Source organism: Lipotes vexillifer, unplaced genomic scaffold (genome assembly GCF_000442215.2).
Source record: "Lipotes vexillifer unplaced genomic scaffold, Lipotes_vexillifer_v1.1 scaffold571, whole genome shotgun sequence".
Classification (NCBI taxonomy): Eukaryota; Metazoa; Chordata; class Mammalia; order Artiodactyla; family Lipotidae; genus Lipotes; species Lipotes vexillifer.
Window position 1 is genome coordinate 1,606,589 of NW_006790468.1, and position 22,823 is coordinate 1,629,411.

The following is a 22,823-nucleotide window of genomic DNA, read 5'->3' on the forward strand; positions in this document are numbered from 1 at the left end:
TATTTTCTTCCAGTTTTATTGCCTCTGGATTTTGAATTACAGTTTGAAAGTCTTTTACTACATTGAAGTTAAAGCAGAACTCACCCACATTTCTTCTAGTACTTGTGTGGTTTCATTTAGCTGACTTTGGTATTCATTTAATTCCCAATTTTTTTCTTCTTCTGAAGATTCCTGACCTTTATTTCAGGTCAGTTATTCATTTTAAAGAAGTACTTAAAATATTTTATCCAGCAATTTTGGTGGTGTTTATCAGGAGGGTCATTCAGAGGATTGTGCCTACCATGATGCTAGACATAGAAGTCAGCTAATCTCTGCCCTGCAGCCCTTAAAGAAGATAACATGGGTTTTCTACACAGTTCCTAAACCCAGAGTCTTACAACACATCAGTCCTTTTGGTAATTTGCTTTTGGCTAATCGTACTATTTCCTTTCAGAGGTGTTTTTTGTTGAAAAAGAAAATGGTGCATGTTAACTTTTTCTAAAGGTTTCTATGTGTATTTGCTTGAATACAATAAAATATAGATTACTTGGTTGAATATATTTTTAAAGGAAAAACCTTAAATAAAAGCAAGCTTAATTTGAAAATATGGTGCTTGAATTCTATACATGATCAGCAAATACTTGTACAATTCAAATTTTCCTCAATATATAAGCCCAAACAGAAGCATACTATTTAATGTTAGAGATATTTGTTTAACAGAGAAATGAAATTCAAATAATATTCTTAATAAGTTAGAAATAGTTTAATACTTCTTATCAATACACAAATGCACTTCATTAGGAGATCACTAGCCATTAGGAGGCACCCATACTGTTTTCTCTGTGATCTAGAGTTCACAATGCATAATAGCCTATGTTTATTGTATATGTGGCTCTTTTATAGCCAAAAAAGTGCTAGGACTTAACCTAGTAGCATTTGCATTTGCTATTAGCAATATTATAGATGAAAAGAAAACTCAGATTTTTGGAAAATCCCTCTTTCTAGTCTGATTACATGTACCTGGACCTGATCTAGTGCAATTGTTGTTCCTGGCACTTGGAGCTTTTGAATTCAACTCCACAGACATTGCTCTGAGCAGTTCTATACGTAAGTGAAAAATATTTTACACAGTCTCCATCCAAGAAAAGCTTAATTTTCTATCAGCTGATTTTTGGGTCTCCTACCCTCCAAACTTCATCGTAAGTTCTCTTATGTTCTTGATTTGGTAAAAGGTTTCAGATGAGCTGTTGGCTAAAAGAGAAAGCTGCTAGGATTTTTACCAGACCTAACATAATCTCCACTGCCAAAGACACATTTTGAAAATCATTGTAAATTTTAAAGTTTGTTTATTTATTTATTTATTTAGGCTGTGTTGGGTCTTCGTTGCTGTGCGTGGGCTTTCTCTAGTTGTGGCGAGCGGGGACTACTCTTCGTTGCGGTGCGCAGGCTTCTCATTGCGGTGACTTCCCTTGTTGTGGAGCATGGGCTGTGGAGCACAGGCTCAGTAGTTGTGGTGCACGGGCTTAGTTGCTCCGCGGCACGTGGGATCTTCCCGGACCAGGGCTCGAATCCGTGTCCCCAGCATTGGCAGGCAGATTCTCAACCACTGCGCCACCAGGGAAGCCCCAAAAAAATCATTGTAAATTTTAATGATGAAGTGTGGAAATCTGAAAAGAAGCTTTGTTTAAAAAAATGGAAAAATTTCCCATAAAATCTTCCCCAAATTCACAATCTATAATGTATGCTTCTCCTTAATTTCCTCTTTTACTCACTTCCTAGTTCTCAGCAGCTGCATGGTCTCTGCAGCTAGCACTCTTCAGAGTGTTTGCCTAATCGGTGTTTGTGGACTGAAAGAATAATCCAACAGTAGTAGACAGTATATGAAGACATGTTGGCAAATCTCTTAAATCTGAAATGGTTTAAATGATGGCCTGATACTGTATAATTTAAAATGATTTTATTTATTAATTTATTTATTTTATTTATTTTTGGCTGTGTTGGGTCTTCGATGCTGTGCATGGGCTTTCTCTAGTTGCGGTGAGCGGGGGCTACTCTTCGTTGCAGTGTGCGGGCTTCTCATTGCAGTGGCTTCTCTTGTTGTGGAGCACAAGCTCTAGAGCGCAGGCTCAGTAGTTGTGGTGCACGGGCTTAGTTGCTCCGCGGCACGTGGGATCTTCCCGGACTAGGGGTTGAACCCGTGTTCCCTGCATTGGCAGATGGATTCTTAACCACTGTGCCACCAGGGAAGTCCTAAAATGATTTTAATGTGGAATCATAACCATTAAAATCTTTAGTTCTCAGGTGACAAAGTTATTGTCTTCAGCGTTGGTTATAAATATTACAGGAAGCACATGCAGCAAATTATTATTAAATTGATTCTAAAAACGTGAACTATTTGAGAGCCAAAGTTATGGATAATATCAAAGGAAAGTAAGTACATCAAACCTACATGATGCTTGATGTGAAATATCTATGGAAAATTTGAAACTCCTTTTCTTTGCTCTAGCTTGTGGTGGGTTTTAGACTGCATTCACAGACATGGTTCTTGTCTGAGGCTCACAACAGTCTTGTGGGGCAAGCGATCCAGAAAGTTTCTGTCACCCTTTTGAGGGATGAGGAATCTGAACATTAGAAGGGTTAATTGACCTTCTGTGATTTCCAGCAGTATTGGCAGGGTCCAAGCTAACATAGAGACCTCTGGACTCTTCATTGTGTTGCTTCTGTTATAACATCAAGAGAAAATAAAACTTAAAGCAGAAGAAGAAAGGAAAAGGAAAACAAGTTCAATTCCATAGGTTGTTACAAATAGTAGGTTTATAATAAAAATATTTGTAAATGTAATAAATTTAGTGAACATTGGGATGGACTCCCTGGGCTGGGGAGGCGGGGGAGAATGTCTTGATTTAAAAAAATTCATATATAAGGTGAAAATAAGATTTGTGGAATAATAAAGCTCTTAGGAGGAGTAAATGGTGACATTGGCTCTACAGATTAGGTAGGTTGGTTTTTATCTCTTACTAGAGATCCTTAGCATATCTGCCCATATGCCGTGAAATCGCCCATCCTTTCAGACTTTGTGGGAATTTTTCTAGAGGAGGCACCTTTCATCCTCACTCTACACCAAGTGGATTGATAGCTGTGCTCTGGATAGCCATCTGCTTGCCAGGAAATCCCAGAAACCTCCTGTTGGAACTTTAGTTGTAGGCCAGGGGAAAGAAGATGCTGAGAGTAAAGGAAGGCATAGATGGCTTTCAGAAGGCACATGCCTGGCTGTCATTGTTGTTTGAAAATTTCCTGATGCAGAACCTCACCTAACCTTCATCTGCTGTAGCATAGAAGTCACTTTCCAAGGCCCAGATCGACCAATGCATTTTTATTCTCTGAGAGTAAATTAACAGGTAGAAGAAGGTTCCCAGGGCTGCAAATGACAACCCTTTACATGGCTTCTGTCTGTTGCCAGACATGCTAGGGAATGTGCATCTTAAACTGTAGAATAAAATCCTCCATTCTTATTTCTTGGCTCTTAAGATTACTGTAGAATAGAAATTCAGTCTCCAGTTCATTTGGTTACATATGTGCAAAATGCCTAACACATGTGTGAAAAGGCAGTTAAATACAACAGCAATTAAGTCAGCACTTAAAAAAATGGTTTTGGATAGTTAAAACTCTTGATTCTGATGAGGTGGTTAAACCATATTCCAAGATACAATCTAAGGGGCCGTATTAGCCCATAAAAGCTCTTTGCAAATTCCACTTGAATTTCATAGCATGATGGTCTATCTGTGTTAACAGAGTTGTTAAGATGTAAATTACTAAGGGTAAATCCTGATGAAAGGAGCTATGCCAATTGAGGTTAAGAGAGCTTTGAGATTTCTCTGTAGCTGAGGCTGGGGCTCGGGCTGGGGCTGAGCTGAGGCCAGCGTTAATACATAAAGCAAATGCTTCTTAGAATACAGAAGGGGCTTTCGGGAGTTAAGTGTAAACCTAATAATGATTAGAAGAAATCTTATTCATGATAAATTAAGGCTTGTAAGTACAAATTAGATCAAACCATTGAGCTACTTTCTTGAGCAGCCTCATTCTTATATCTCCCAACAACAAGTCTGCACCCTCCATGCCTTCTTCTGACTTCAAAGGCACTCATGTATACAGGTAGATCTGGAACGTATTCTAATGGTTCAACCTATATGCAAATTCCAGTCTTCAAATCCAGCCCTCCTGAGGCCCTTATGTGGCAGACAAGAGGATAGAAAGGAAGGCACCTTGGCATAAAGCTGTCTGTTCAGGCATCTTTCCAGGCTCTAATCCAATGTCCACACTAGCTGCCAGAAGGGTCCTCCCAAAACACAAATCCAGTCATGTCACACTCATTTAGATCCCTTCTGGGGAATTGCACCAGCTTCATCCCCCACCTTTTCAAGCAGTTCACACTCAGGCCCTTCGTGTCTCATCATCTTTGCTTATGTGGCCCCTTCTGCCTGGAAAAAACAATAACCAAAACCCTCCAAAACCTATTAAGTTTTCATGGCTCTATTTTTGTATCTTTTCTTTTGTGAAGACTTCCATGATCTTTCACCTTTATCTCTGCTTTTAAGACAGAGTTAGGCTCGCTGTTCTGTGTGTGCCCACAGAATACAGATTCAGTGCTTACTTACAGATTATATTATGATTGAATATTCATGCACATGCATGCATATGAATGAGTGCACACACATTTGAACTGTATGAATGCTGAGCATACAGTGGGCTGAGCCGTATCTTCTTCCTATATGTTGTACAGTGCCAGCTCTTAGAAACTGATGAATTAATTAATAAAATGAACACGTGCAACAGTCCCAGAAGAACCACCAGGTTTCTGGTTATCTGAGAGTTGTCTTTACAGAAGAGAATGTTAAGAGTGTCCCAAGTTCACTTGGATGTTAACTAGACTTACCGTGGAGATTATTTTGCAGTGCATGCAAATATCAATCATTGTGTTGTACACCTGAAACTAATATAATGTTGTTGATTATACCTCAATAAAAAAAATTACTCCTAAAAAAAAGTGTTCCAAGTTCAAAGGAGTTTCGTTTTGCCCTGACTCCTTTAGTAAATATTAAACACAAAAATGTTGAGGGTAGGGGAAAGTCAACGAGAAGGCACAGGAGTTGCAGACACTACAAAAACTGAGGTCACTGTAAAGCCGGACTCTGAAGCTTTGTAAAGTTTTGCATGACGTCATTTCATTCTCTTAAAGGAGAAACCACAAGTAAAGCCAGTATCTCGGTAGATAGCTGATGCTCAACAAAGGTAAGGTCCCGTTTCTGTCCCATCTCTGTTCATTCCTCTGATGAAATGCAGTCTACCTGCTCCCTAAATTCAGTCATTTCATTGCTCAGAAAATGTTTATTGCGTATCTGCTCTTTTGCCAGGACTTTGCCAGACTCTGGAGATACAATGGGGATAATGGTAGGTGCGATGATACCTTCACAAAAGCATGCTGTCCGGCAAACATTGATGTTCTCCAAAGATCCTTCCTGCCCTCTGTTCCCTTCTATACATTCTTCTTGGAAGATATAATTTATTTTGGTAGTTTCACCTGTGCTCTAAACACTGATGATTCCATCCCTATCTCAAATCTCCCTCCTGAGCTCCAGATTTGTATATACAATGCCAATTAGCCATCCCCACTTGGATGTCTCTTAAGCACCTCAAGTGCAACATGCCCATGGCTTACCCCATCATCTCCTTCCCAATGCCTAGTTTTTTTTATGATCCCACTGAATGTCATCACCAACCCCTCATACTCCAAATCCTGGAATCATCAACTTCAGTGAGTATTTGTTGGGTGCCTCCCTTGAACCTTGTACCAGGAGAATATTTTGGTGTACACTGTCTAATCTCTGGATTTCTTCTTCTTCAAACCAGCCTCTTATCCCTACTCCACCTTATCCATCCTGACTTCAATCTGATCAGTTTGATGGCTACAAAGTTTCTTTTCCCCCCTGAAGCGGGGGTCCTAATTAAAGTTTCAAAACCTCTTACTTTTATCATTGGAGTCCATCCAGAATAAAGTCCATGCCCAGCTTGTCCTCTAAAGTTCTACATGATCTGGCTCTGACCCAGTTATATAGCTCACCTCCTTCTCTGCCCTTCCTCAGAGTCTTGCTCTCCAGCAACACCGATTGACTCTCTTTTTAATAGGTCCTTCTCTACCATGGTGTCTTGCTGGAGATGGGTCCATTTCCTTGGATGGCCTCTCTCCTATTCTGTACTTTTTGAAATCCTACCCAGGCTTAAAGGTCCCCTATCTTTCCAGTTTTCTGGTATTTTCTTAGATTGTAGTAAGCTCTGCCTCTCCTGCACTTCCAGAGAGCTTGCTTTGAATTATGGTGGTCACGGCCGCCCCAGGAGAGCTTAGTGTGAAGTGCTAGAGGGGGCAGGCTCTATCTAGAGTCAGTCTGTCTGGTTCCTCTTCTAATTAAAAATAGGACAGTACATCATTGAGCATAACCCCATCATCTCAGATGATTATGCCCTGAATCTATGGATGGAGAACATCCCAAACCAGTGCACCTTCAGGAGCTTTGCTGCTTGATTTAGTTGAAAAGGAAAAAGTTGTTTGTAACACGTAAATGTCCTGTGAAAACAAAACAAAGCAAAAAATTTGGACTAAGTATGGTCAGATCACTGTGGGAGTTTAAAGAGAAAGGGCAGGGAGTGCATAACTAGGTTAAGGCAGTTTAGCCAGAGAGAGTAATAAAATGAGATGACTACAGCCATGATAACATCAAGGCAGATCGCTAAATAATTGTCACATTATTTGTTAGGGTGCATTAGGTAATCATCCTATTTTGCCACAGCTGGTGTGAAATAGAGTAACTTGCTCATGGTTGCTGTGGAGAAACACAATGGCATGGAGGCAGTTGTGGCCATAGGTAGTGTTAGATCTTTATCACAAATCAGAGGAAGGTTAATCCAGGGTAAAATTCAACAGGCTGCAAAAGCATAGAAAGCATAATTTGGAGCAAAACAACAACAATAAAAACTTTACATTTTTCTCAATTATATTTTACCTTTTGAATTACATGGAAAATCACTTCAAAACTTTGATTTTCTAGTAAAGCAATGCTGCATGCCAAGAATACTGACATTTGAAGTTTCTATAATGGGAAATAAAGATACAACTAAAGTAGGGGTGCCATTGAAACGGGAAATGTTTCTCACCTGAGGATGCTGTATTATTTGTTTATGATGGCATATGATACCTGCTCTGTGAAGGTGTCTCTACCTGCCCTGCCACCCTGCCCAGGTGCTCTCTCCCTCCTCTGGGCTCCCACCACCTTGTGGGCATATATCAATTACAATATTTTTCAGACCTTATTTAATTGTGTTTTTTTGTTCCCCTCTAGACTGAGGGCTCCTTAGGGATTTTCAGGCAATTTCTTAAATGTCTTTGTATTTTACCCGACAATAAAATTCTAAGTTTTGTTTTGCCTTTTTTATAATTACCCTTACTTTGGGACTTCCCTAGTGGTGCAGTGGATAAGACTCCGCACTCCCAAAGCAGGCGGCCTGGGTTCGATCCCTGGAACTAGATCTAGTTCGAACAGGGAACTAGATCCCACACGCATGCCACAACTAGGAGTTCGCACACCACAACTGAGGAGCCCGCCTGCCGCAACTAAGACCCAGTGCAACCAAATAAATTAATTAATTAAAAAATAATAATTACCCTTACTTAGTGAGGCAAGAGGGCAGAGTGAGAACTCAGAAGAAGAATGTGAGCCATTTCAACTGGAGTCCTCCCCGGCCAGGAAGGAGTGAAAGGAAATACAGATATCAAACACATGAAAGCTCACTGGGCCTTTATGAAGCGGCGAGCATCTGCTGGGGATTGTTCTGAGGAAGGAAGATGCTGACAGCACAATTCTGTCAGGGTTTAACAAGGAAGAGCTGTTCAGGACCCCAAACTGCATCAAACCATACAGCTCCAAGGGCCAGAGACAGGAGCAGGGCCCTCCCCTAAGTGGAGTCCAGGATTCCGCTTCTGGGTCACTGGGCTAGCTGCCTTTCGGTGTCGGTAGAAGAGCGGCTGCGCTTGTAGGGAGGAGCCTGGGTGTACTGCGAGGACTCTACTCCCTCACCCCTCGCCAACCCCTCCACGCAGGTATCTCTCTGCAGAAGAGACCGGGCTTAGTGTCTGTAGCCCCATGTCTCAAGCAAGCACCACCAGCAGCCAGCTGGGTCACCTGGAGCTCTGAGCACGTTTCCCCATCTTCCTACTGGGCATTAGAAATCCCTCGCTCTCTCAGTCTTTAGAGAGGAGACCTGAGAGCCAGTGAGGTGAAGGATGAGAAAGCACTTTGTACTAACATGTCTGATACCCCCTATTAGCTCTCACCCCATGAGCCAAAGCAAAGCGCTTTGTGAAAAGGCAGCTCTGCGTGGAAGGGGTCAGACATTAATTATCAGCCATTAACTTCTTGACTCTTTCCTGAGTGATCTTATCTGAGAATGGGGTTCAAGGGGGAAGACTGAAAGACACGAGTCCTGTGGTAGGGATGCCAGGTGGGGCAGGCTTGTCAGGCAGCCAGGATAAAGATTCCACTGGTTGTCTGCAGGAGGAGTGAGGAAAGACAGAAGAGACACTGGGGAGCATGGTGTTGGAGAGAGACGGAAAGGAACCGAAAACCCTCCCCTGCCTGGGTTGGTCCCTGGGCTGACCTTGGCCTGGAAGGGAGTAGATTGAGCCAGAGACCTCGCCTGACCTGGGAGCCTTGCCCAGGCAATGCGCTGGGAGCAGGGACAAAACCTGAGGCAATAATGGCCTATCTTTCCAATGAGAGCAAGAGTCAAGCTCTCAGAGAGTTGGTGGAGAGATTTACTGTGCCAGAGAAAGCAGACAAGCAAAACAGAGCCTCGCCCAAGACTTCAGGCTGACAAAATGAACACAGGAACGTGGATTTCTTTCTGAAATAGGAGCTTGGCTATAAATGGCTAAACACGTGAAAGGAAATGGACTGTACAGGGAAGACTGTTCCCTTCAAGATGCGTGATGGTCTTCAGACTACACCCCATTTTTACCTCCCTAAACAAGTGACCCTTCAAACAGGGTTTCTTGGTCTCAGCAACTATTGCCATTTGGGGCCAGAGAGTTCTTCCTTGTGAGGGACTATCCTGTGCATTGTAGGTTATTTAGCAGCATCCCTGGCTTCTACCCAGTAGCACCCTTTCCCCAGCGTGACAATAAAAAAATGTTTCTGGACATTTCTAGAAATGCCATGAGGGTAACAAAATCTCCCCTGTCTGAGAACCACTGGCTTAAATGTTCTAAAGGACGTTCCTTTGTTACTTTGTTCAACTATTTACTGATCTCAACGTTTGTTTTTTTCATCACTGGACTAAGTTTATATATCCTGCTTTACATAATTAATTAATTTGTTCATTTATTAGACCAAGTTCCCGCCTCAGTAAAGTGGCAATGGTAATAAGATATGACATTTTGGAAGTTCAAATGAGACAGTGTTTAAGCAAATGGTAGATCAACCATGTCTAATTTAACTAATTAGCACATTTGCAAAATTATTAAAAGGAGCAGTATAGAGTGCTTAATTGAAGTGCTGAGTTTGTAGTCAGAAAACCTGTAGTCTGGCCTCTGCCCACACGTGTGGGCTGTGGCAGCTCAACCCTCTAAAGCCTTAAATCCAAATGGGTGTAATGTGAACATGTGTAGCACACCTACACAGGTATTGTCATTTTCTTTTTCCACTTTACGAAGCTAGAAGCACACAGTAAAAAGTTTCCTCTAGGAAGCTTTCTATGGAATAGTTTGTCTCAGTCTCAATAGTAATCCTGCATCAATTGCATTAAACACAGGTGGGGCTAATTTGTGTGAGGAAACCTGGAGATACGTAGGTATGAAAAGACAAAGAAAGGTGTAAGACAGAGGCAAGAAATTTCAAAAGGGATCAGTTTGATAAATCATGTGTGAATGACTGCACACATGTTTATTAGAAACATGAAAATAAGACAGAAATACCTTCAGCAAGTGACTGAAACAGAACACAATTAGAAAAATACAAAACTTCACAAGAGGTTAAAACTGACTTACTTCATAGAAAATGCTCTAAATGTTCAACATAAAAAAAAGTAGGTGAATGTATCATATGGTACGTAGACACCTGAACAAGTTAACTATATGCAAATTGCTTTTAGAAGGATTGATTTTAGGACAATTGGCTTTAGTCAAATTCGTTTCTTAGAAAACTGTACTGCTCTGGTGATTCTGGGGTTAGATGGTCAGTTTTTTAAGTAAAAAGGAAAAAAAAATTAGGCAGATACATGAAAAGTAAAATGGGGCAGTGTTAAAGGCCAGGTTTCTGCCCAAATGCTATATCCCTGAAGGCCTAGCCATTGACAGAGAGGAGACATGGCCAAGGGTGACCCTCAGTGGAGGTCCCTTAGCGGAGAAGCCTTCCCAATCAGCCTCTCTGCCCCTTGCCCTACTTTATTTCTCCTCGAGGTGCTCATCCCGTCCTGAGTTAGGTATTTATTTGTCTATTTACTTGATTGTCTTCTGCACCCCTCCCCCCAAGCAACACACACACACACACACACACACGCACACGCACACACACAAATATAAACTCTTTAGTCACTACTGCCTTCTCCAGGGCTTATCCTTCTTTCCCCTTCAGAACCCTTAGGTGCTGAGTATTGTTTATTTGTTTACTTAGCATTAGATCCTGGGCCACTTACACCCTGATCCCTGATCCTCACAACAGCTCTGCCAGGCAGGGATCACATCACATCTTCAAAAAACTCACAGATTTAGCAGGATGGATTAAACACATTCACAATAAATCTTTTTTTTTTTTTAACATGAAGAATCTGATGTTCAGAGAGGTTCAGAACCTCTAAGATCATACAGCTAATAATGAGCCTCACTGGTATTTAAAGCAAGGTTGTTTAACTAAAATCTTTATAATCTGCCATCGTGCCCCAAAGGAGCAATAGCATCAGTCAAAGTCTTTCTGTTCTAAAATGTCCTTGAACTTCCAGAAGCGTTGTTCCTTGTGAACTTTAGGCCTTTTCCATGCTTATGTGCAGAACAGAGCCCTGGCAGGCCCATGGAAGGTCACCTGGTTGATCTGGCCAAGGAGGAATACAACTGCCCAGGTCCCCAGCCCTGGGCTTCAGAACCTTTTAGAGATAATGCTAGATATTCCAAAAGAAAGATAATGTGAGCCATAGTTAATTAAGAAATTTCTTGTAGCCACATTAAAAAAAGGAAAAACAAACAGGTAAAATTAATTTTAATGGTATATTTTATTTAGCCCAGTATATCCAAACTATTATCATTTCAACATGCAATCAATATAAAAACTAGTAATGATATGTTTTATGTCACTCTTATGTTAAATTAATTAAAATAAACTAAAATTTAATATGTATAGCTTGTTCACTTTGCTATAAAGCAGAAACTAACACACCATAATAAAGCAATTATACTCCAATAGAGATGTTTAAAAATAATAAAATAAAATTCAGTTCCTCAGTTGCTCCAGCCACATTTTAAGCACTCCGTAGAGGATGGTAATGGAAAGCACAGTGGTAGAGTAGCATTTGCTGCTGGTGGCAGTTAGGAGGAATTCCTTTGGGAGTCTCTGTGTGTAATATCTCATTAAGTATTTCAGAGCCTCTCCAGCTTGGCAGCTCACATGCTTACACGGTGGCTCAGTTTCCCAGAAAACAGGGCAGAAGCTGAATGCCTTTCATAGCCTAGCCCTGAAAGACACATTGCGTCTCTTCTGCTGTATTCTCTTGCTGTTTATAAAGTTTTATTGGTACATAGCCATGTTCATTTGTTTACATATTGCCTATGGCTGCTTTTGTACTACAATGGCAGAGTTGAGTAGTTACAGTGCAAAACCTAAAATATTTAATGTCTAGCCCTCGACAGGAAAAATTTGCTGACCCTGGTTGTAGAATAGCACAGTTTTGGATGGCATGGTGTGCTATGGACTCCCAGTTTTTAAATAGCAAAGTTAAGATGCTGGACCTTCTTGTCTTGGAAATATCCTCAAAGCAACAAAGAGAACAGAAATCAGACATATAAACTCCATCTTTACCAAAAAGGGAAACATCTATAACCTTAATCACAATCTATGAGGAAATACAGTGGAGACCAAACAGGCCAAAGGAGAAACCAAGAGATTATACTTGTGTCTTGGACATCACAGAGAAAGCTGACAGAACACAGTTCTCCAAAGTGGATGGCCCATCCTGAAGGGTAAAATTGACAATTCCTTACCTGGAACAATGGCACTATCATAAGTAGAGTTTTGGCAGGAGCACTCTTGAACTTGACTTGACAGCAAGGATAGTCAGGGATGACGGAGCTGTATCACTGGGACCCTGGCATATTGTAAGACGAGAGGAGCAGAGAGCCGCTGTACTGAGAGCAGCACCCCCAAGCCTCTGTTGGCTGGGAAAAAGTAGAAGCTAAAAACTTACTCCCACAACTCTTCATTCCTTTGGAGGTGTGTTAGTCTCCTAATGTTGCCATAACAAATTTCTACCATCTTGGCGACTTAAATCAACAGAAATTCATTCTATCACAGTTCTAGAGGCCAGAAGTTTCAAAGCCAGGTGTTGTCAGGGCCACGCTGTCTCTGAAGTCTCCAGGGGAGAATCCTTCCTTGCCTCTTCCAGCTTCTGGTGGTCCTGGCGTTCCTTGGCTTGTCATAATTCTAGTCTCTGCCTCCATCTCTACATGACTTTCTTCCCTGTGTCTCCAAGTCTGTATGTTCCAAATTTCCCTCCCCTTTCTTTAGTAAGGACACCAGTTAGTGGATTTAGGGCCCTAGTTCAGACTCATATCATGTCAAGAGCCTTAACTTAATTAGATCTGCAAAGACCCTATTTCCAAATTCATAATACTAGGGGTTAGGACTTGGACATATCTTTTGTGGGGGACACAATGCAACCCACTACTGAAGATGTGGTGGTTTTAAAACATGGCCCCAGGGCTTCCCTGGTGGTGCAGTGGTTAAGAATCCGCCTGCCAATGCAGGAGACACGGCCAAGGAGGAAGAACAACTCTATGAATCTGTCTGTTCTTGAGATTTCATATAAGTGTAGTCATACAATACTTTTGTGTGTGTGTCTGACTAATTTTATTTAGCATACTGTTTTCAAGGTTCATCCACATTTTAGCATGTATCAGAACTTCATTTTTCATGGCTGAACAATATTCTTTTGTATATATATCACATTTTGTTTATCCATTCATTTGTTGATGAACATGGGTTATTTCCACATTTTGGCTATTGTAAATAATGACGAACATTGGCATACAAGTATCTGCTTGAGTCCCTGTTTTCAATTATTTTAGGTATATACCTATGAGTGGAATTGTTGGATCAATATGGTAATCCTATGTTTAGTTATTTTGAGGAACCACCAAACTGTTTTCCAGAGTGGCTGTACTATTTTACATTCCCACCAGCAATGCACAAGGGTTCCAGTTTCTCCACACCCTCACCAACATGTTTTTGTTTGGTTGGTTTTTTGTTTTAATTTTAGCAATCCTAGTAGGTGTGAGGTGGTATCTCTTTGTGATTTTGATTTTCATTTCCTTAATGACTAGTGATGTTAAAGACCATTTCATGTGCTCATTGGCCATTCGTATATCTTCTTTGGAGAAATATCTAAGTCCTATGCCCATTTTAAATTGGGTTGTTTGTCTTTTTGTTATTGAGTTATAGGAGTTATTTACATATTCTGGATATTAAACCCTTATCAGATATATGATTTGCAAACATTTTCTCCCATTCTGTCGGTTGCCTTTTCATTCTGTTGATTGTATCCTTTGACGCACAAAAGTTCTTAATTTTAATGAAGTTCAGTTTCCTTTTTTTCTTTTGTTGCCTTTGTGAATGTTGGTTTTAGAATGACTATTTGTTGATGTTAGGTAAGTAGAGTGGGTTTTGCTGAACATTTAGATCTTTGATCATGACTAGACTAGACTAGAAAAACTTGTTTATGGAGCTATTTATGGACCCACAGCACATTCACTCTGGATGGCTGAGGAGTCTGGAACAGAGCAGATGTCACCTTTGTCTCATCAAGGAATGTTCTTTGGGACCAGTATTCTCTCAATGAGTCCCAACTGGCCTTCATTTATCTAATGCTGACCCAATTATGGGGGAAAATTATCTCCAGTCTGTTTTAAATCCTCTTTGAGATTCCCTCTTATCCTAAACTTCTTACTTTCTCAGAGATGCCTAAGCACATAGAGAATGAACAAGGGCTAGTTTCTATTTTACTCTTCACCAGTTAAATTAATCTTCTAAGTACCTTATCAGTTTAAATTAAAACTACTGTTTTCTTGTATCATCAAGAGGACATCATCTGCATTGTATAAACAGTGAAGTCTTTTCTTTTTTGTTGTTTTTCAGTGATGTCTTTTCAACTGAATTGGCCTCATTATTCTAATGCCTATAAGATACATAATATCATTAGTTTTATGGTTGCTTTTTCTTCTGAAAGATAACCTTTGTGTTTCTTTTATTTTTCAATTTCTGAAGTGTACAAAAAGTATGGGCAATAATGGGATGGCAGTTGTGTGCATCTGTGTGCATTCAGATAAAAGCATTTTGACTCTATGGATGCAGGTGGATTCTCCAAGTACACCAGAAATACAGAAAGTCATCTTTGCCCTTTCTGAACTTCACATATAATTTCTTGCCACATCTAGGAAGCAAAAACACACTTGCAAAGTACATCCGAGAACCTATGAAAATATTTTGGGGGCCAATTCCAGATATGCTTTCTTTCAGCGTAGATTTAATTTGTGGAAACTGATGGTATAATGACAACTGGTATAAAAGTTTGAAGACAAATTTGACATGAGTCTCATGATTTCGCTACACTCATATTCTCATACAGTGATATCCACGTGGAAGAAGTGGTCTGAAAGAACAGACTTGGAAAATATTTAAATAAGCCATTAGTCCTGCCAACTCAACACTAGGGCATCTTGACCGCACATTTGGAAGTACAAGAAACAAGTCATAAACCTCTGAACTCTGGGAATGATTACATCTGGCATGAGAAGATGCAAGGCGGGGCCCTTCAAGCCAGCCACAGCTGATCTTCAGCGTGTGTTTCCAGCCTCTCTGGGAGGGTAAATGGAGCCAAGGAGCCTGCCCAGCCATTTATCAACAGGAAGGGAAGGTCAAGGTGACAAGAAAGGGTAACAGATAACGGGACAGAGTGGGCACAGGAGTAAAACACTGCCAAGGACGGGACAGAGTGGGCACAGGAGTAAAACACTGCCAAGGACGGGACAGAGTGGGCACAGGAGTAAAACACTGCCAAGGACGGCTTTGTGCACGGTGGAGTGTGATGAAGCAGAAGAAAGAGGAGGAATAGCGCTTTTCTTCCTAGAGCCCCCCAGCTAAGAATGAATGCGGGTGTGAATGACTGGAGCTGGGCTTCCAGCAATTCTCTTCTATAATTTCTGTAATTCTCCATCTTTACTGGGTTTCAGAGCAACCTGAAGACCTTGTTAAAATACAGATTCTGGTAAAGCTGGTCTGACGTGGGACCGAGGTTCTCCATTTCTAAGAAACTTCCAGGTGACGCGACCCTGCTGGATCCCCTTTGAGCAGCAAGGCTGTAAATTGAAGACAAGGTAGAAAAAGAATTAAGAAGTAAATGAGGGAGGGCTGGAGGGTCATAAACCCCCATACTTTCCCTGCAGGTCATGCCATGGGACCACTTCCAGAGGAGGTCCTTTGGATTCTTGGGCAACTGAATTTCCTCAGTAGGGTCCATGACAGAGTTCCCTCTTGTGAGAATTGTAGCCTTTTATTGTTCTTGAATCTGTGTGACAAGGGTGACAGAATGTTGGAGTAGTGAAATCCTTGAAGCAGAGACATTGGCATTCCAAGGAAAGGCTGGAACAGAAGAAGCCACATGAAACCTAAGTGTATAAGTGAGCATACGTAAGACATCCCAGGGAATGCCTAGAAGCATATTTTTGGGGTGAACCTGATAAGAGAGAAATATGTGACCCTCTGAGGAACCGCATGTGTGCGGCTCAGAAGAGTCAGCATTGGGTTGCCTGCCTCAACAACTCACAAAGAGAGTGTAGCATCCATCTACCTTTTTCCCCCTCTAAGGTGGCTGCGAGAGTATCTGAAAGCCAGACTTCGTATTTTTCCTTCTAAAACATATATATATATATATTTTTTTTTTTTTGGCGGTATGTGGGCCTCTCACTGTTGTGGCCTCACCTGCTGCGAAGCACAGGCTCCGGACGCACAGGCTCAACGGCCCTGGCTCACGGGCCCAGCCACTCTGCGGCATGTGGGATCTTCTCGGACCGGGCACAAACCCGTGTCCCCTGCATCGGCAGGCAGACTCTCAATGACTGCGCCACCAGGGAAGCCCTATATATATTTTTTTACTGTGAATTTGTATGTTTATACCTTTTACCATTTTTTCGATTGTGTTTTTTTTTATTGATTTATAAGAGGTCTTTATATATGTTAATACAATTAGGCCTTTCTTGTACATATGTGTTTAAAGTTTTAGAGACCTATGGCCTTCAAAGGTGCAGATACTCCTTCTACTCTTTGGCTCTTTGGGCATCAGTTCTGTGGGGCATTAATGTCTTGTTTGGGGTCACCAGTGTCCCATGAATACTACTGCTGCATAATAAGCACCCCAGACTGAGTGGTGGTTGAGAACAAGTGGAGATTAAATGGGTACCACCAGCAAGTGGCGAATTAAAGATCTCATGAATAATTAGTGTCTCATGAAAATCTGATATATCATATGCCCCATGAATATTTAGTGTCTACTTGGTCCTTCCATCCATTCCAATCTATGTTTAGCACACGAATGCTTTACTTCTTTTTTGCCTAGTGCATCTCACATGATACCAATTTCTATACCAAATGTCATCTATCTTCCTTATTTATTTGATTGTCTAATTTTTTATTATAACATTGAATAGTCTTTTTTTTTTTTTTTTTTATTGCGGTACGTGGGCCTCTCACTGTTGTGGCCTCTCCCGTTGTGGAGCACAGGCTCCGGACGCGCAGGCTCAGCGGCCGTGGCGCACGGGCCTAGCCGCTCCGTGGCATGTGGGATCTTCCTGGACCGGGGCACGAACCTGCATCCCCTGCGTCGGCAGGCGGACTTTCAACCACTGCGCCCCCAGGGAAGCCCTGAATAGTCTTTTTAAAAAATAACAAACATTTATTACTTTCCCCAAGGCAGTTTGTAAAACATTTGGGAGGCAATGTAGGAGGCCCACTAGGTAGAATTAAAAGGCTTCTTTCTTTCTTTTTTTTTTTTCTTTTGAAGTATAGTTGATTTACAATGTTGTGTTAGTTTCTGGTGTACAGCACAGTGATTCAGATATATATATTCTTTTTCAGATTCTTTTCCATTATACATTATTACATGTATTGAATATAATTCCCTAATTCTCTGTGCTATACAGTAGGATCTTGGTGTTTATTTTATATACAGTAATGTGTATCTGTTAATCTCAAGCTCCTAATTTATCTCTTTTCCCCCCTTTCCCCTTTGGTAACCATAAGTTTGTTTTCTATGTCTGTGGGTCTATTTCTGTTTTGTAAATAAGTTCATTTGTATCATTTTTCTAGATTCCACATATAAGTGATATCATATGATATTTCTCTTTCTGACTTGCCTCACTTAGTATGGTAATCTCCAGGTCCATCCATGTTGCTGCAAATGACATTATTTCATTCTTTCTCATGGCTAATATTCCATTTTATATATGATATTATATATGATATTGTATATATATTTTATATATAAAATTTTAGACATATATGTATACCACATATTCTTTGTCCTTTCATCTGTTTTTGGACACTTAGGTTGCTTCTATGTCTTGGCTATTGTAAATAGTGCTGCTATGAACATTGGAGTTCATGTATCTTTTCAAATTAGAGTTTTAGTCTTTTCCAGATATATGCCCAGGAGTGGGATTGCTAGATCATATGGTAGCTCTATTTTTAGTCTTTTAAGAAAGATCCATACTGTTCTCCATAGTAGCTGCACCACTTTATAGTCCCTCCAACAGTGTAGGAAGGAGGGTTCCCTTTTCTCCACACCCTCTCCAGCATTCATTATTTGTAGACCTTTTGATGATGGCCATTCTGACTGGTGTGAGGTGATACCTCATTGTAGTTTTGATTTGCATTCCTCTAATAATTAGCGATGTTGAGCATCTGTTCATGTGCCTTTTGGCCATTTGTATGTCTTCTTTGGAGAAGTATCTATTTAGGTGTTCTGCCCATTTTTGATTGGCTTTTTTTGTTTTTTTAATATTTAGCTGTATGAGCTGTTTGTATATTTTGGAAATTAAGCCCTTGTCTGTCACATCATTTGCAAATATTTTCTCCCATTCCGTAGGTTGTCTTTTCGTTTTGTTTATGGTTTCCTTTGCTGTACAAAGGCTTATATGTTTGACTAGGTCAAAAGTCTTCTTTCTTGAACTAAAGTTTCTCTGCTATTCTTGACCAGGTCTCTTGTTTTGAGCCCCAGAGAATATGGCAGGGGAAAACAGCAGCATTCTTTCCCAACAAGGCCCAGTAAAGCCCACTTGTTGAGCTGCCTGGAGAGTTTGCATTTTCTGACAGCAAGATGGAAGCTCTTTGGAGTCCATTTTGAGGCCATTCTGGCCCAAACCTCACTGAAAAGTATGATTGTTCAGAAACTGCAGCACAGTTGTGAATGGCACCAGATTCTTATTGTACACACTTGCACTCTTAAGGTTGTGTAGAGGTGGGTGGTGGTAGCCCTACTCAGTTATGTGTTAATTCTGTACAAAGCAAAAACTGTAATTGAGATAAAAATCAGAAACATAAATCCCATCTTACAACATTTGTGACATCCCATATAATTAATGGACAAAAGTGAAAACTTAAATTGCACTCGTAAAATGAAAATAGTTATTGAAATAAACTTTACTCCCCCCATTTAATAGGAATCATTAGGCTTTTATTTTGCGTGGAAAAGGGGGATCAAAGGCATTAAAGACCCATTATTTAAAGTCAAAACAATGTTTTATTGGGTTTTCATGAATTAAAATAGATCAAGGTCCTTTCAAAGTTCAGAAACAAAAGTGAATAAATTTAGGAAGAGGATGTGGCACAGAAGAGAAGAAAGTTAGTATCTTAGAAGTTCTGTACTTAAAATAATAGTTCTTTGCCCCTCTCCAACTCTTGTATTTGATAGAAAAACAGAGATGAATCGTTTTCATTAGCTAAGTATATTCTAATGTTCTATTAGCTAAATGGGAATCTTATTTTGGTCCCTGGTGGAATAATGTAAGCTAGTATTCTTTATGTGGCTCTGCATATAAACAGCTAACTTCAGAATTTTAACCAAGATCCAAATCAAACAAAATTAGTTAATTTCATCTTTCAGTAAGACATATTTCAACTAACACACAGGTGTACTCTTTGGACAGAAGCCAGCTAGAAAATGCTTGAAACTGACTGCAGAGAAATTCCCAGAATTTACTGAAGACCATAGGTTACAGTTTTAATTACTTAAAGAGCAATTTATTCAAATAGCTGGGAGGGGTTTAATCTCAGCTGAAAATATTTGGGTGGGTTCCATTTTAGTTTCACTTTATTCTAGAATCTAAATCTTGTGGGGTTTTTTCCTTCCCAAAGTACCATATTGCTTTCTGGGTCATGCCAATAAATACAAAGTTCTTATTAGTTGAAATAGGGGCAAACAAGAAATACTCACTCACTGTCTAGATACTCTTGATCCACGTGTCTGAAGTACTTAGGACAAATGATACCCACGCCTCTTTGTTCTGCAAATAGAGCTGAAAATCTCCAAAGATTAGATTTTCTTGCATAGCTTCCAATAATAATACTTGATTACACAAGGAATTGATGTAATAATAGTTTCAGATAATAATAATGCTTAGCTCTGAAGCATTTGTCATCTTCAAAGTGTTTTAACTATTTAATCCTCATAAAACCCCTGTGAAGTCAGCTAGCAGTACATTATTCTCACTTCATAGTCTTGAACTCAAACCACCGAAGCGTGTTTGCTTCCTCCTATATCACTTGGCTCCAGCTGAGTTGGATGAACTGTGAAAAATGTTTCCTTCATCATTTCCTTTTGTCTCACATAAACCGTGAAGCTAGCAGAGAGCTGCTCTGTTTTTATTTCTCTTTCTTTTTAACATTATAAACATTAGCTCAGTTATCTTAATGTCACAAAAATATCTGGTGAGTACCTTCTATAATACAAGTGAAACAACTCCAGGACCTCTGCCTTCTAATTCAAGAACACTAGATTTGGGAATGTCCTTATAAGTTATTATGGAAAGTCCCTTTGCTTGAAAGTTAGTCTAGATAGAAGAGGAACCTTGAGGATTTAAATGCATTTAAACCTCATCCAGATTAAAGTGTTTTGTATTTTAAACAAAATAGTCCAGATTTAAGAGGATAATATGTAAATACTTTTAATAAAACTGGGTTATAACCTGGTTTTTACCATCAATTTGGGAAAAGGATAATAGAATGCAATCATTGCATAAAGCCTGCTACTGTTGACTGAGTTTAAAGCTCTAGTTGAGGTTTGGTTTAGAGAATTCTGAGGAATAGTTCCTCTATCAGCCAGGATGCAATAGGTTTTAATGTGATAACAAATTAATTGCAACATCCCAGTGGCTGAACACAGCAAATATTTACCCCTCGTGTTACCTGTCCATCGTGAGTCAGCAAAAGGAAGGGCGGGAGAGGGGGCTGTGCTCCTGGGATCCAGCTGATGCTCCACCATCTTGTAGCTACATGGTTTGCAACATTCCTCATTCAACAATGCAAAAGAAGAGAGAAGCATAGAGAAATCACATCTGCTCTTCTATGATTAGGTCTGAAGTGACAAGTATCATTTTTGACCAGAGTCCATTGGCCAGAAGTACTAGGCTAGAAGGAAAGAAAATGGACCATGTGGTGAGCATTATTGCCCCTGCCACAGTTACTACATGATTTTGTAATATTTTATATACACATGATATTTTATATAGAAATTTAATATATCATAATTTATATACATAAAGCATATTATGTATATAATATAGTATTTTATATATATGTAGTGCATGCACATTGCATGTATATTGATCTCCTTTTACTTAGATTTGTTATGGAAAATTGAAGTGCAAAGTAAATATGTGTCTTTCCCATCTAAGTTCCGTGACCATTTCAGAGGGGTAATCCATTGGGAAAACCATTTGCCCCAGTAGAAAATACAAAGAATAGTAAAGAACTCGTTCTAATGGCTGCATTGTGGAACACTTTGCCTCCATCACTGTAAGCCTATTGAATAGAGATGCTTATCTCATGTTCTTTCCATATTCAACCAAAACCCACATTGTAACTCTATGCAGCACAGATAGTTCTGACTATGGAGTTTAAATGGAAGTGATGCTGGTGAAGAAGGGTAACATGCTGTGCCTCAATCATTCATCACGTTCAATTCAATTGAGAGACAACCCAGGAATCATTAATACTCCGATGGGGCATACCTTTCACAAGCTCTGAGTCCCACATAGAGGGATAGTGTGTTAAAACAATAACCTAAACATTATTTAAAGGTGGTGAGGAAAAGGGGAGCAGTGAGATCTATTTTCAAGTTATTTTAAGGTTGGTAAACCACTGTAAGGAAGCACGACCAAACACCTACAGATGTTAACTGGTCTTTGCCTGTTTTTTGAGTTCACTCTAATTTTTAAGGTGTGTCTGATATTTTGCTCCAGAAAAAATAATTAAATGCAAGAAATCCAGATGGATAAGTAGAATGACCACATTTATTAAGGGTTTACTATATGCCAAATATATTATTATATGTTTATAACATTATCTTATTTAATATAGATCCCACAATGAATATATGAAATATTTGATCCATTTTATTGATGAAGAAATTAAGATCCAAACACTTTCAATAAACTTGCCCAAAGTCCAAAGGCTGTAAAGTGCAGAAATATATATATTTATTAACCAAATGGGTGAAAGGGTCTGGTCTGATATGATGGAGTCCTATCAGACTTGCCCCCTTCCTTACCACTTCTCAGTATCACGAGGCTCCTTCAAGTGCATATGCTTAAGGAGTCTGGATGACTCTCCTAAATCAGCCTAACAGGCTCGGATCTCACAGAAGCTGGAGAAAATCCGAATTAGAGGCTAGATATTTTCCAAAGATGTAGCTCTTAGTCTTTTCTTCATTCTTAGCATCTTCATATAATTTCTCTTCATTTTTAATGTACAGCTTGTATTTTTTCTGTTTGCCGCTTCTTCCTTCTGATCTTACACTTCTACACCTTCCATTTAAGAGCCCTCCGTCTCATTCCTGAATCTGTTTTTCTTGTAATAGATCAATTTCGATTCCTTATTAAGATGTCACAACGACATCCAGCTACTCCCAAGTGGGGCTAGTCTTCTTTTCAATCCCCCAAAGCATGTCTCCTTCCCACAGCAGCAGCAAGTGCACCCACGAGGCCAATAACTTCTTTGAAAATAATGTTCTCTGGCCTCTGGATTCTGCCTGGATCCTAACCTTAGGAAACTGAGCCTGGAGGGCAAGCCTCTATCTGTATACCAAAGGAGCTTGACTTCCACCCTGTTCATTTCTGCAGACTTCCTTATTCCAGCTCACCTCCTAAGCACATCCAGTAGGAACACACATCTCCTAAGATAACCAGGGAATGCTGACTATCCCAGGAGCCATCCTGTAGGAGCATGTAAGAGAGGACTGCAGAGTGAAATAAAGTTGGAAGAGCG